This window comes from Motacilla alba, chromosome 2, assembly GCF_015832195.1.
Source record: "Motacilla alba alba isolate MOTALB_02 chromosome 2, Motacilla_alba_V1.0_pri, whole genome shotgun sequence".
Classification (NCBI taxonomy): domain Eukaryota; kingdom Metazoa; phylum Chordata; class Aves; order Passeriformes; family Motacillidae; genus Motacilla; species Motacilla alba.
The window spans coordinates 82,711,110-82,721,928 of NC_052017.1; the positions used below are offsets into that span (position 1 = coordinate 82,711,110).

Consider the following 10,819-nt stretch of genomic DNA (forward strand, 5'->3'; position numbering starts at 1 on the left):
TTCTCCCTTAGTGTGCTGGAGCACATAGACCCTGTGGCAGCTGGAGCACAGGAGAGCAGCAAACAGCTCCTGAAAGAGCCATTCCCCAGTGTAGTGTCAGTCCTTTTACTTTGAAATATCCAAATGCACATATCTGTGGAAAGTTGCTGAGTTCCCTTGAGTTAACTGGCTTCTGCTTTTGAAGGTGTCTGGTGAAGCTCTTCCTGCCTGTATTCCCGGTCCTGCTGAGGGTGAACTCTTTGTGATTTGCTGGAGAAAAGTACTAACTGCAAGGCATATGGTGGAACCTTTCTCTGGATCTTTTGTAATTCTCTTTCTTTCTTTTTACTACCTGGGAGTGCCAGGTGTTCTACTCATCAAATGCTCTTCATTCCCTGCATGCAAACCTGCTGGAAGACATGGGGTTCTTCTGGAATAAATATGAGAATTTGCCTCTGAGTTTCAACCTTATCAGATCCATAAAGTCTGCTTATAAGTTATGATAAAAGGAAGGTTCTGCATCTCTTTAGAGATGCAGTGTGAAAAATCAAAAAAATTGAGAAGCACCAGGTCTCCTTTCATACATACCCAGATACTATCCCAGTTTGTGAAGCAGAAAGCAGTCACATCTGCAGAGCTTCTCTGAGGGAAGGAGTGCCTGAAATAAATCCCCGGGTACAGTTTTACCATTTCTGTTCTAAAAAAAAAAAGTCCAACTTACCCTCAGAGACATAATTTTGTTCTATAGTACAAACTTTTAGGAAGTAGTAAACAGTTTCTGTTTCAAAAAGCTTGCATTCAAAGCTCCTGATCTTTCCAATGCCTACTTGCTTAACTTTTTTTTATTTTTTTAATCCATGAGATTATACACAGGCATAAAGCTAAGCCTAAATTTTTGTCATGTGAGAGCAAAGATAAAGGTAGGATGTGTGAAAGGAAGTATTTGTTATCCACATCTTGAGGATGAGGAACTGAAGCACAGCAAAAAATTAGATCCTCATCCTCCACAGAGCGTAAATGTGCTTAATTCTTAAGCATGAGTAATTTCCATCAGTAATGTCCAGGTTTGACGTGCCCGCCGGACAGGAGAGTAAGGTCTGGGTTTCAGCCACTGTTTCTGCCATCGATTTTAAGTAAGTTACTTAAGTTCTGCTCTCGCGGTTAAATTCAAGCGCACAAAAAGCGCGGGACGCGTTTTGCACGGGATGCGAAAGATTAGGTTGGTGTAAAGAAGGATGATCTGACCCCTTTGCTCGGTAGGTGGGTGTCTGCAGATGACGGTCTGTGACTTTCGGCCCTATCGCTGTGCCTGGTAGCCGCCTGCCGTGCGGGGACATCCGAGTCCCGGCACCGCATGAGTCCGGCCCCGGGAGCCTCCGTGGGGCGGCGCGGAGCCCGGCCCCTCTCCCGCGCTTCTAGCTGTGCGCAGCCGGCGGGGCGCCCCGCTAACAGGTAAAGCAGGTCAATGTCCCTCCGTCCCGAGGGCCGCCGCTCGCTCGCCGCCGTCCCAAGCACCGGTGGGGCGGGGGAGTGCGCGGGTGCGGAGCGGGCGGCGGCCGCGCGGGGCGGAGGGCGGGAGGAGAGCGGGAGCAGCGGGGGAGGGACCGGGCGCGGAGCCGCCGCCCGCGGGGCAGCGCCGGCACATGGAGCGGCGCCAGCCGCCGCCACAGCTGCGCCCGCCCCGGCCCCGGCATAGCAGGTACCGCAGGGCGGGGGGGTCCCGGGCGGGCACCAGCTCCAGCCCCCGGGGCGAGCGGGGCGTCAGCCCCGGGCGGCTGCGGTGCGCGGGCGAGGAGGGGCCGCGCGGAGCCGGTGCTGCCGCGGAGAAGTTGCCGGGCGCGTTAAGTGGGAGTCTGCGGAGCCCGGTCATCCCATCCAATCCCATCTCATTCTCCCCCTTCTCCCCGTCCCACACGCTTTTTTCTTTCTTTCTTCTTCTTTTTTTTTTTTTTAATTTGAAAACATTGAGCCGAACATACAGCCATACAGCTCGAGTGTAATCCAGGCGTTTTAGAGTGCTTCCTTAAAATTTCAGAGATGAGTAGCCATGAGGAGCTGGCCGAGAAGGGGTATTCATTGATTCAAATGCGGATTGGTCTGTGTTCTCCTCGAGTCAGCTACAGCGCTTAGGTTCAGTCAAAGCCCGCGTTCCGAGTGCTTGCGCCTGTAGTTTGCAGAGGGGAGGCAGGTACGGAGGTCGTAAAAAGTATTAGGAAATTGTAAAATTATCAGCCCCAGTGCGCTTGAGGGGAACGGCATTAGAGATGTTGCTGACTTCCGAATAGCGGTGGCACCAGAAGTTTTCCTCCTTGCCATACAGGCTGTCACAGCTGGAGGGTTTTTTTCACCCTGCTCCGCAAAGTTACTCTCTCTGTGAAGGGACGGTTTCGCTCCGCTGTCGTTGCTAAAGAAGATGCACTTAGTTAGAAACTGTGTGTGTGAAGATATGAGTTCCCACTGCAGCAGTCGGTTCTAAGGAAACTTTTAATTTTGTGCTTCAAGAAACCTGATTACTTCTTGGATTGCTTTTCTACCTTGGTTTAGAAGGTATGGTAACACTGCCAGACATTGTGCAAAGCATTCTGCTTCCAAAGTTGTTAAAAGCTAATAATACTGTGTCAGAAAATTTTGTAGTGTGTGATTGCAAATTATCTCAAAAAAGCGATGTTTTGTGGGATGCAAGAATTTTTAGACCTGTATGGCCACTGGCTTAAAGTATTGAAATTGTTGTAGAAGAATATAATGCTATGTGTTTTTACTTTTTCTTTCTATTTTTTTCCTTTTCTCTCTTTTTTTTTTTTTTAATCCTTTCACTTAATCTTAGTGCAAGAAGTGTTTTCAAGGACTTTGTGTGGAGGTTAGAAGTTAGGATTTAGAGCTTCTTGACTACGTATTTTTCTTTCCGATATCTGGATGCTACCAAGGTTACATCGATATGCATTTACTGTCCAGATGTCCAGACCTTACCCAAATTAAATAAACCAGGAATATAATCCTGGTTACATTTTGTGCATTCACATTAATAACCCATTTTTCTAGACTTTAATAGTTTAGTTTTAAAATTCGAAGCTGTAATGCATTGTAAGGTCCAAATCCTTTAAAAGACACACTTTGTTAGTTTCAGTTGACTGCTCACATCAGTTGTAACTCACACGCACTCTGCAGTACCATGGAGTATGACTCGCTGTTAAACGTTATAAATTATCATTGAAATGTAAAGAAAAAGCATATTGATATGTTGCATTTATAAGTAAGTACTAAAATTCCTTTCAAATACTTGGAAATACTTTGTCTGAATCAGCTAAGCAGGGACATGTTCTGAGTGGCTTGTGGCACTGCTCTCTCATCTTGCTAGTGAATTGCATAGTTTAAGGTGTTTGAAGCCTTAGTGAAATAGAAAAATGAAGGATGCAGTGCCCTTAGCTTCTGAATTTTTCAAACAAAATTTTTGCACTTAGGTAACCTTGTTTATTCTTTGTTCTCTTTGTTACTGAGGGAAAATGTAAGTCCAAAAAGTGCTAATGGATTTGACCATGTTACTATGAAAATTCCCCGTTCATGGGTTAATATAACAGCTGATACAGTAGTTGATTCTATGCCTCTTTTCTAAAAGGTTTCATCGCTCCCATGCATAGACTTCTTTCTAACATTGGCATTGTCTGCTTTGATTTTAACTCATGTTGGTCAAAAAAATGAATAAAAACCACAAGATATACTGCTTAGAGTGCCTGATGTGCCTACCTCCTCAATCCTTACCAAAACTCTACCAAGTTCTAGTTACATGGCTGTATGCCTTACTTCTTTGTCAAAGCCTTTGAAACTGAAGCCTGAAGAGATGAGATACCAAGTACAGACCATGTGCAAGACCAAGGACTCTTAAAACAGTTCATGCCCTTAGGATAGCTGTCTGTAGCAAAACTGTGGGGGGGAAGTGTCTGAAATACTGCAGAGCTCTGCACTTTACATAGTTCATGTTTCTATCATCCTAGACTTGCTTCCAACCTTAAAGATTTTCTCACAAATCTTAGTATTGGTGACTACCCAGGTACTCTTTTTCTTATTTTTCTTTGTTTTTTTTGTGGGGTTTTTTGGTTTTTGGTGTTTTTTTTTTGTTTTGGTTTTTTTTTGCTTTTGGGTTTTTTTTTTTGTTGTTTTGTTTTGTTTTTTTGGGGTTTTTTTGTTTTGTTTTTAGGTTGTTGTTGTTGTTGTTTGGTTTTTGGTGGGTTTTTTTTAAGTAAAGTAGGTGAAACTCAGAACATTATATCCTGCAAGTTTATGAAAAAATATAGATACAAATTGTATCCCTAATTATATGGTAAATTTAAGATAAAAGCTGAGGAGAAATCAGCTTTACCCACTGGGTGAGAAGACTGACCAGACTAAAGTCAATGGAAGTCCAGTGCTGGACATTCCCAGTATCCAGGGCTTCAAATGCACTAATGCGCTGGTCCTTGCAAGAGTCCTCTACATACTGGATATGGCTTCCAGGGGAAATGACAGAAGCACAGAAGGATAGTATGAAATTATAATGACTGTCCTGATTCAGTCAGGAAGGAGTGTTGGTATTTGAAGAGGAATCACTAGTGTCTCTGGGCCAATGTAATGATGGGAAGACAGGGCAGAGGACTCTTTGCCCTTTATGCTCCCAGTAACTGGAGAAGCTTAGGCACTGGTCCTATCTGCATCCTTTATCCCAGCTGAGTATTTCTCAGGGTGGCTACTTAACTAAAAGTGAGAAAAGTGCCTTGGTGTGTTTTTAGTAGGTCCCAAACTCCTGAGCTGCATTAGGGAGACAAGCTTGTCATATACCTCAGACTTTCCACCCCAGCTCCCAGCTGCCAGTACTCCCTCCAGGAATGATCTGGTCTCTTGCTCCCTTTTCTAAACATGAACAACACCTTTGTCATCTGTGTTGCATTCAGCGTACCATTTAAAAATGCAATCCTCTCAATCTCAGCATTACTGTAGCAGTTTTCCTTTCCCTTGTGGACCTTAATACCAAAAACCTGGTCTGCTTGCCGCTTCCACTGCATAGCAATGCAGAAATGTAACTGTATAACCAATCCACGGACTTTTACAGCAATGCAAAACTTCTTTCTCATCATTAAAATTGGGTAACTCCAAAATGAAGCCAAAAACATTTCCAGATATATTTTATTTGAGCGAAGGTACTTCTTATACTAACATCATAATTTTGCAGAAAACAAGGAAATGGGTCCAGTCTGTATTTCAGCAACAAAAAGCAAGGGCATAATGAATTGTATGCTGTTCTGGCAGATCATTTTTGGCAACGTTCTCTTAAAAAGTCCAGAAGATATCGAAAGTCATGGATCACAGCCTAATTGTGTGGCTCTTTGTCAGGAAAAACTTCCATTGAAGGCTTGTGGGATTTTTTTTCTCCTATTTTATGTGCAAGAGAAGCTGGATCCATAGTAATTTTTGTTTTTTGGTCAAGATTCACATATGTACTTCATTACATTTTGATCAGTCATTACTTTCTACTATTATTAAAAGTAATAGAATTAGACCAAAAAATCATAGTAAAATAGTAGAATTTAGTGTAGCAAGAATGGAATCTTTGGAAAATGTTGTCATCCTTATGAGAGTAAAGCAGGATGCACTGCTGGCTCCCCTGGAATTCCCCTCCCAAGTGACAAACACCACTTTTCTAACAAGTATAAAATTACTCAGAAAAAAAGAACACTGGGAATACATTATGCCAATTGAGAAGTGGAAGATAAGGACTCTCATCGGTGTTTTCTGGGACTATAATTATTTGGGAAGCCTTTTTAAATGTTTGCCACTCAATGCAAGAGTCAAAAGAGGAAAGACCTATTCTTCACTGGTATTATTTCTGTAATCCAAAGATTATTTTTGCTCCCCCCACCCGACACTGGAGTGGAAAAGTGTTTAGAGATGAGTGTGAATGCCATATGAGGCAAGGCAGACAACCTCAGTCTTGTCAGCTTTATGGCATTTTTTAAAACATGAGGCTACTTTAAATACTTTCCACTCATCCAAAGTAGCTGCAGGAGTTTTCTCTTTCCAATGGCTATCCAGCAAAGTGGACTGACTTCAGCTGGAAAACTCCCTTCTTCCAAGGTCAACTATGGCTTGTTGTCCCTTTATCAATCTATAAATAAACCTAACTACAACTCAGTAAAAGTTTTGTTTGCTCCCTAAATTTAAAAATAATTATGTTTACCCCTTAAGGTATGTTGCAATGCATCTTTATTAAAACCCCGACAACTTCTGCCTCACCCTTCTCCTTCAGAACACAGCTTCCTCCATGCTTTAAGATGGTGAACAAGAAGAGAGCAGGGGGTTTTTGCACTAAGCAGTTTACCACCAACACTGTGGTGGCTGCAAAAGTAGGTCCTGCTTCTGAAAAGATACATGCATGTTCCCAGCTTTGTTTGTACCATTGCAAATTCTTGGGGATAGAACCATGCAGGTCTGTTTGGGAACTGCATGGCACACTCATGCTTCCTGATAAATGCTTCCAAAGGCCATTCAGACTGCAAGTTTGGATGAGCATTCACACCGAAATCATCGTATTTTTTAAGCCATGGGAACTGTCCACTTCTCTTGCTTGTTTTGCTTATTTCATATGAAAGATTTACATTTCTTCTTCTGATCCCACTTGCTCTAGCTTTCTCAGTGAAAGAGAAACTTGCTCTGTGAGAGAGATCAGATTCCCCGCTGAATTGCTTCATTTTTCTGTTTGTTTCAACTCACTGAGAACAGCAGAGCAATTGCAGTATAAATCAAGAATTGACCATAGTGGATTGGACCCAGAATATTTGCAAAAGCAGAGTGAGTTAACTAAAATATATAGTATGGAGGAACTTGCTAATTTGCTTTATTTTTAGGAGTTATTTTTAGGAGTTATTTAAGGGTAAAAAAAAAAAAAAAAAACCCACACCAATCTCTAATATGCTTATTCAGGCTGGTAATGTCCTTTAATAATCTGTAACAGCCTGAACAGTTTGAAGGGAAATTAGGAAGCAGCTCTGCGATCATGAAGCTGAGTTCCTGAAACCTTCTATAATTCGGACAAATTGACTACTGAAATATTGTAGAGTATACTTGGCTATAACAATTCTTGGCATAAAGAGGTGCTTTTATGTTCTCTCTATTGCATAGTTAGATACACTGTGGTGAGGACATCCTACGCTTTTAAAATCAGATAAATAGATATATACAAAAAGTACAGTTCTTTGTCTGCTGTTTGCCTCCCCTTGAGTGAGAGCTCTGGAAGAATATCTAAGAGCTCTATTTGGCCACTTGAGAATATGCTGTGTTTTTAGATTGAGTGCCTTAATTTACACCCCTCACCTTTTATAGTCAGTTTATTTATAAGATGGAAGTGTGTGCGTTTTCTTTGTCCTGGTGAATTTATTCCACTTTTCTGCTTGATTTTTAGTGAATAAAGGTGACAGGGTTTAATGAGTTAATAAAACTTGCCCTTAATTAGGAAAATTACCTTCATATTTTTCTCATATTGTGGAAACAATTTATAATTACTTTGGTTGCAATTCAAAAACTTGAAAGAAGGACCTTTTTCATATTTGCAATGATATCAAGTCCAGTAATTTGCACACAAAGTCAATAAAAGAATGGATTTTTTATTATCTCCTTTAGCAATGAATTGTTACATGAATATAGCTCAAGCAGAGAAAATGCTAGGAGGAGCACATATGGAAAACACATATATGATACAAGATGCACTTTTTATCATTTCTCAATGATTTGAAAAAAGAATTCCCAAAGAACTGAGAATTATGTAGGATCTTTGAGACAACTTTTTTTACACCCTCACAATTGTTCCCTTACACAGAAATTAATTTTACATGTGCCAGACATTTAAATGTTTCACATCTGCACTGTTAGCAGAGTTCTTTTCTTAATTTTGTGTGTTGAATTACAGTGCTTCCTTCATTTTGCAGACAGGAGCTCTCCATTGAAATTTCACTGTATGTTCATAATTGTATTGTCAATTCGTGTAGTTAACAGCATTTACACTAGGCAGGAATAGAGAAATGACTGAATAAACTAAACATCTCCCTTGACTATGTAGAAAATGCTGAATACAGAATTAGTGCAGAGGGAAAGAAATTGATCCACTTAGTTTTAACCTTTTTTCTGTTTTAATGCAGTCCTTTAAAAGACCTGGAAATATTTGTTTTGGTTTTTTGAACAAAAATGGAAGGACATTGAAGTGCTCATTACGACTCTCAGTTTTCAGAGAGGACCACCCCTCACCTTGGTAGTTATTATTTACACTGAGCTGTGTGATGAGGCGGAAATTAAAAATAGAATTAAAATGGTTCTAAAGTAGAGTCATTCACAGAGATTGTGAAGTGTAGCATATTAAATTACAATAATAAAGCTAATTATCAGCTGCTTGCTGAGATATTGAATGCTTTTAATTAAAATGAGTTTGTAGAATTCTAGCAGTTTTCTTCAAGTATTTGAAGATTGGTTATACAATACAGATTACCTTCTTTTCATGTTTAGCAGTCATCCTGTTGCATGTTGAACCATATTTAGCACATCTGTACATGAATTTATAAGCCTGTTTATATATATATATATATATATATATATATATATGCGCTCTTTGGTTTAAAATGAAGCTAAATGTTAAATCCTTTTACAAAGATGTCTTTTATTTACCTCTTCTCTTGGTTGTTGCCCTATATTCCATTAATTTCATGGATACAAGAGGCTTGGTTCCATTAGGTTGAGACCCTCTGGTGCAATTAAAAATGCAGCTGCACTATTGTTCTGCAGGCAGATGCAGCTCCCAGCTTAAACCCCAAAAGATCTATGAGACATATGTGATGATACCACACCTAACCTGTTTTTAATGTGCAAATTCTTCTGTCAGGTATTTTAAGAGCTGTAGGAGTTTTCTGTGTTTTTCAGGCTGCAACCTCCTTTTCCTTTATTTATTTATTTATTGAACTTACCTTTATGTGTCTTGGGTGGTTGAATCTAGAACCCATTTTAGGAGCTTCAATTTAGGTTTTAAAATGGATTGGGGTTTCATGGTTTTGGTTGTTGGTTTGGAGTTTTAGTTTGCTAAAGGAGTAGCCTGTGTGGTGAGGAGCCAATGAGATATGCCAGAGACCACAAACATGAGACGTGCTCACACACCAGTGCTCCATCAGAGCAAGCTGCTCCAGTGACCAGTGTGAGCAGTCCCTTTTTTGCCATGAGACTGCTTACAGAGGTGGGAGTTGCACGATTGGGCCTTTCCTCAAGGTGGCTGTGGAAGAAAATCTGGGGTTTGCCTCTTTGCTTGTTTTTCACACTTAACCTAGAGTTGTCACCACTGAGGCATGCATGTTCCCCTCACTTTTTAGATTTGCAAAAGCACCTGCAGAGCACCAGGTCCCTTGTAGAAAGTTTGTTTCCCCTCCCCTCAAGACTTCGTGAGTGCTCATTTTCTGCTTTGAGGTTTCATGGAACTGTACCTGCCCCTGCAGGCCATGGAGCTGTACCTGTCCCTGTGGGCCACACTCAAGACAGAAGTGTTCCTTCAGGCACCTTTCTGTCTGCTCAGCATGGCTACACCTAAGAATTGTCAGGAAACATGCAGCTGGATGTGGTGTATGTTTGTGGAGTCCTTGCAGCACCAGAGGTAGAGCTCTCTGTAGATGGAAGGACAGCTCTGAGTTTAGGTGTGCTGGTGTGAGACCAAAGTGACTCCACAAATATCATCACTTGTATTTCTTTTCCTTACTGTGAGGTTCCATTGTGCTGAGTGTGGAGCACATCTTGTCCCAGAGAAGTCGGTACATGGGAAGCTCGGGAAACACATAAGAGAAAAAGGGTAGCTAGTCTTTGGCATTGGATTGGGTCATTCCATTGAATCACATCAATGGCCCAATCTTGGGATCTTTCAATATCCTAAGAGAACAGGATTGTAGAAGGACTGACATGCTTACACATGCTTTATATCAATTGATGAATGCTTGTATAAATGCTAAGCATTCCTTTTCTTGACAAGGAGGTTTACTATTGAATTTGCTGGGAGACAAAAAAAATAAACCAAGGTTTGCCAATAATTAATTTGCTGTATTCTGAAAGATTAAAAAATCTTGACCTTACAACGACTTACTCCTGTTTACACCTGTAATTCTAAAAGGTTCTAAATCCACTTCTGGTTGTAATTTACATTAGGTATAAATGGAGCAGTGCTTCCAGTGATTCATGGGGTATATGTCAATATATTATTAAGACATAGCATGAGTTATATTGTATAGAAAGTTAAAAGGAAGGAAATTCATGACATGTAAATTTTTTTCAGGACAAATGCTGACTGACTTTAATCCAAAATCATGGCCACTTAGATGCTTCCTTATTTAAAACAAAATCAACATAACCTTTCAGAAGGGTTGTGTGTTGATTATCAGGTAATTTAAAGTTGCAATATTTTGATTCTTTTTCCAGAAGATTGTAGTAGCTTTATCTCTGAATCTGGTATTCATAGTCTGAAGAGGAAAGCATACAGGCTAGAGTTCCTTATCATAATAGCCTTGAAGAAATAATTTTATCTATTTTGAAAGGAATTTTATCTATTTTGTAGCTCTTGTAATAAGGAGCCAAACTTTGAAGCTATTTGTATTCCTAAATAGAAGAATTATCTATTATCACTGAGGTGCTAATCCCTTTCCTGCTGTAAATGAAGAGTGAGACAGTTTCAGCATTTGAGAGCAAGATTGTTTCAATGGGGTGCCCACCCAGCTTTTGATTTCTAACTTTGGGCTCTTAAATTAGCTGAAAATCTAAAGAGATGTGGCTGCATTGAAGACGATGAAGCCATACACAC

General features: G+C 40.5%; 1 protein-coding gene across 13 annotated transcripts in view; it reads left to right on the forward strand.

Annotated features, from left to right (window-relative positions):
• Positions 1 to 926: 926 nt before the first annotated feature.
• Positions 927 to 10,819, forward strand: part of IKZF1 (IKAROS family zinc finger 1) — a 69,867-nt gene continuing 59,974 nt past the window's right edge. For 2 of the 13 annotated variants that reach the window (XM_038127237.1, XM_038127243.1), the window contains exon 1: positions 8,636 to 10,819. This exon is cut by the window's right edge and continues 2,993 nt beyond it. The gene's annotated coding sequence lies outside the window, so the exon portion shown is untranslated. The other 11 variants (XM_038127234.1, XM_038127233.1, XM_038127232.1 and 8 more) reach the window with 11 other exon arrangements.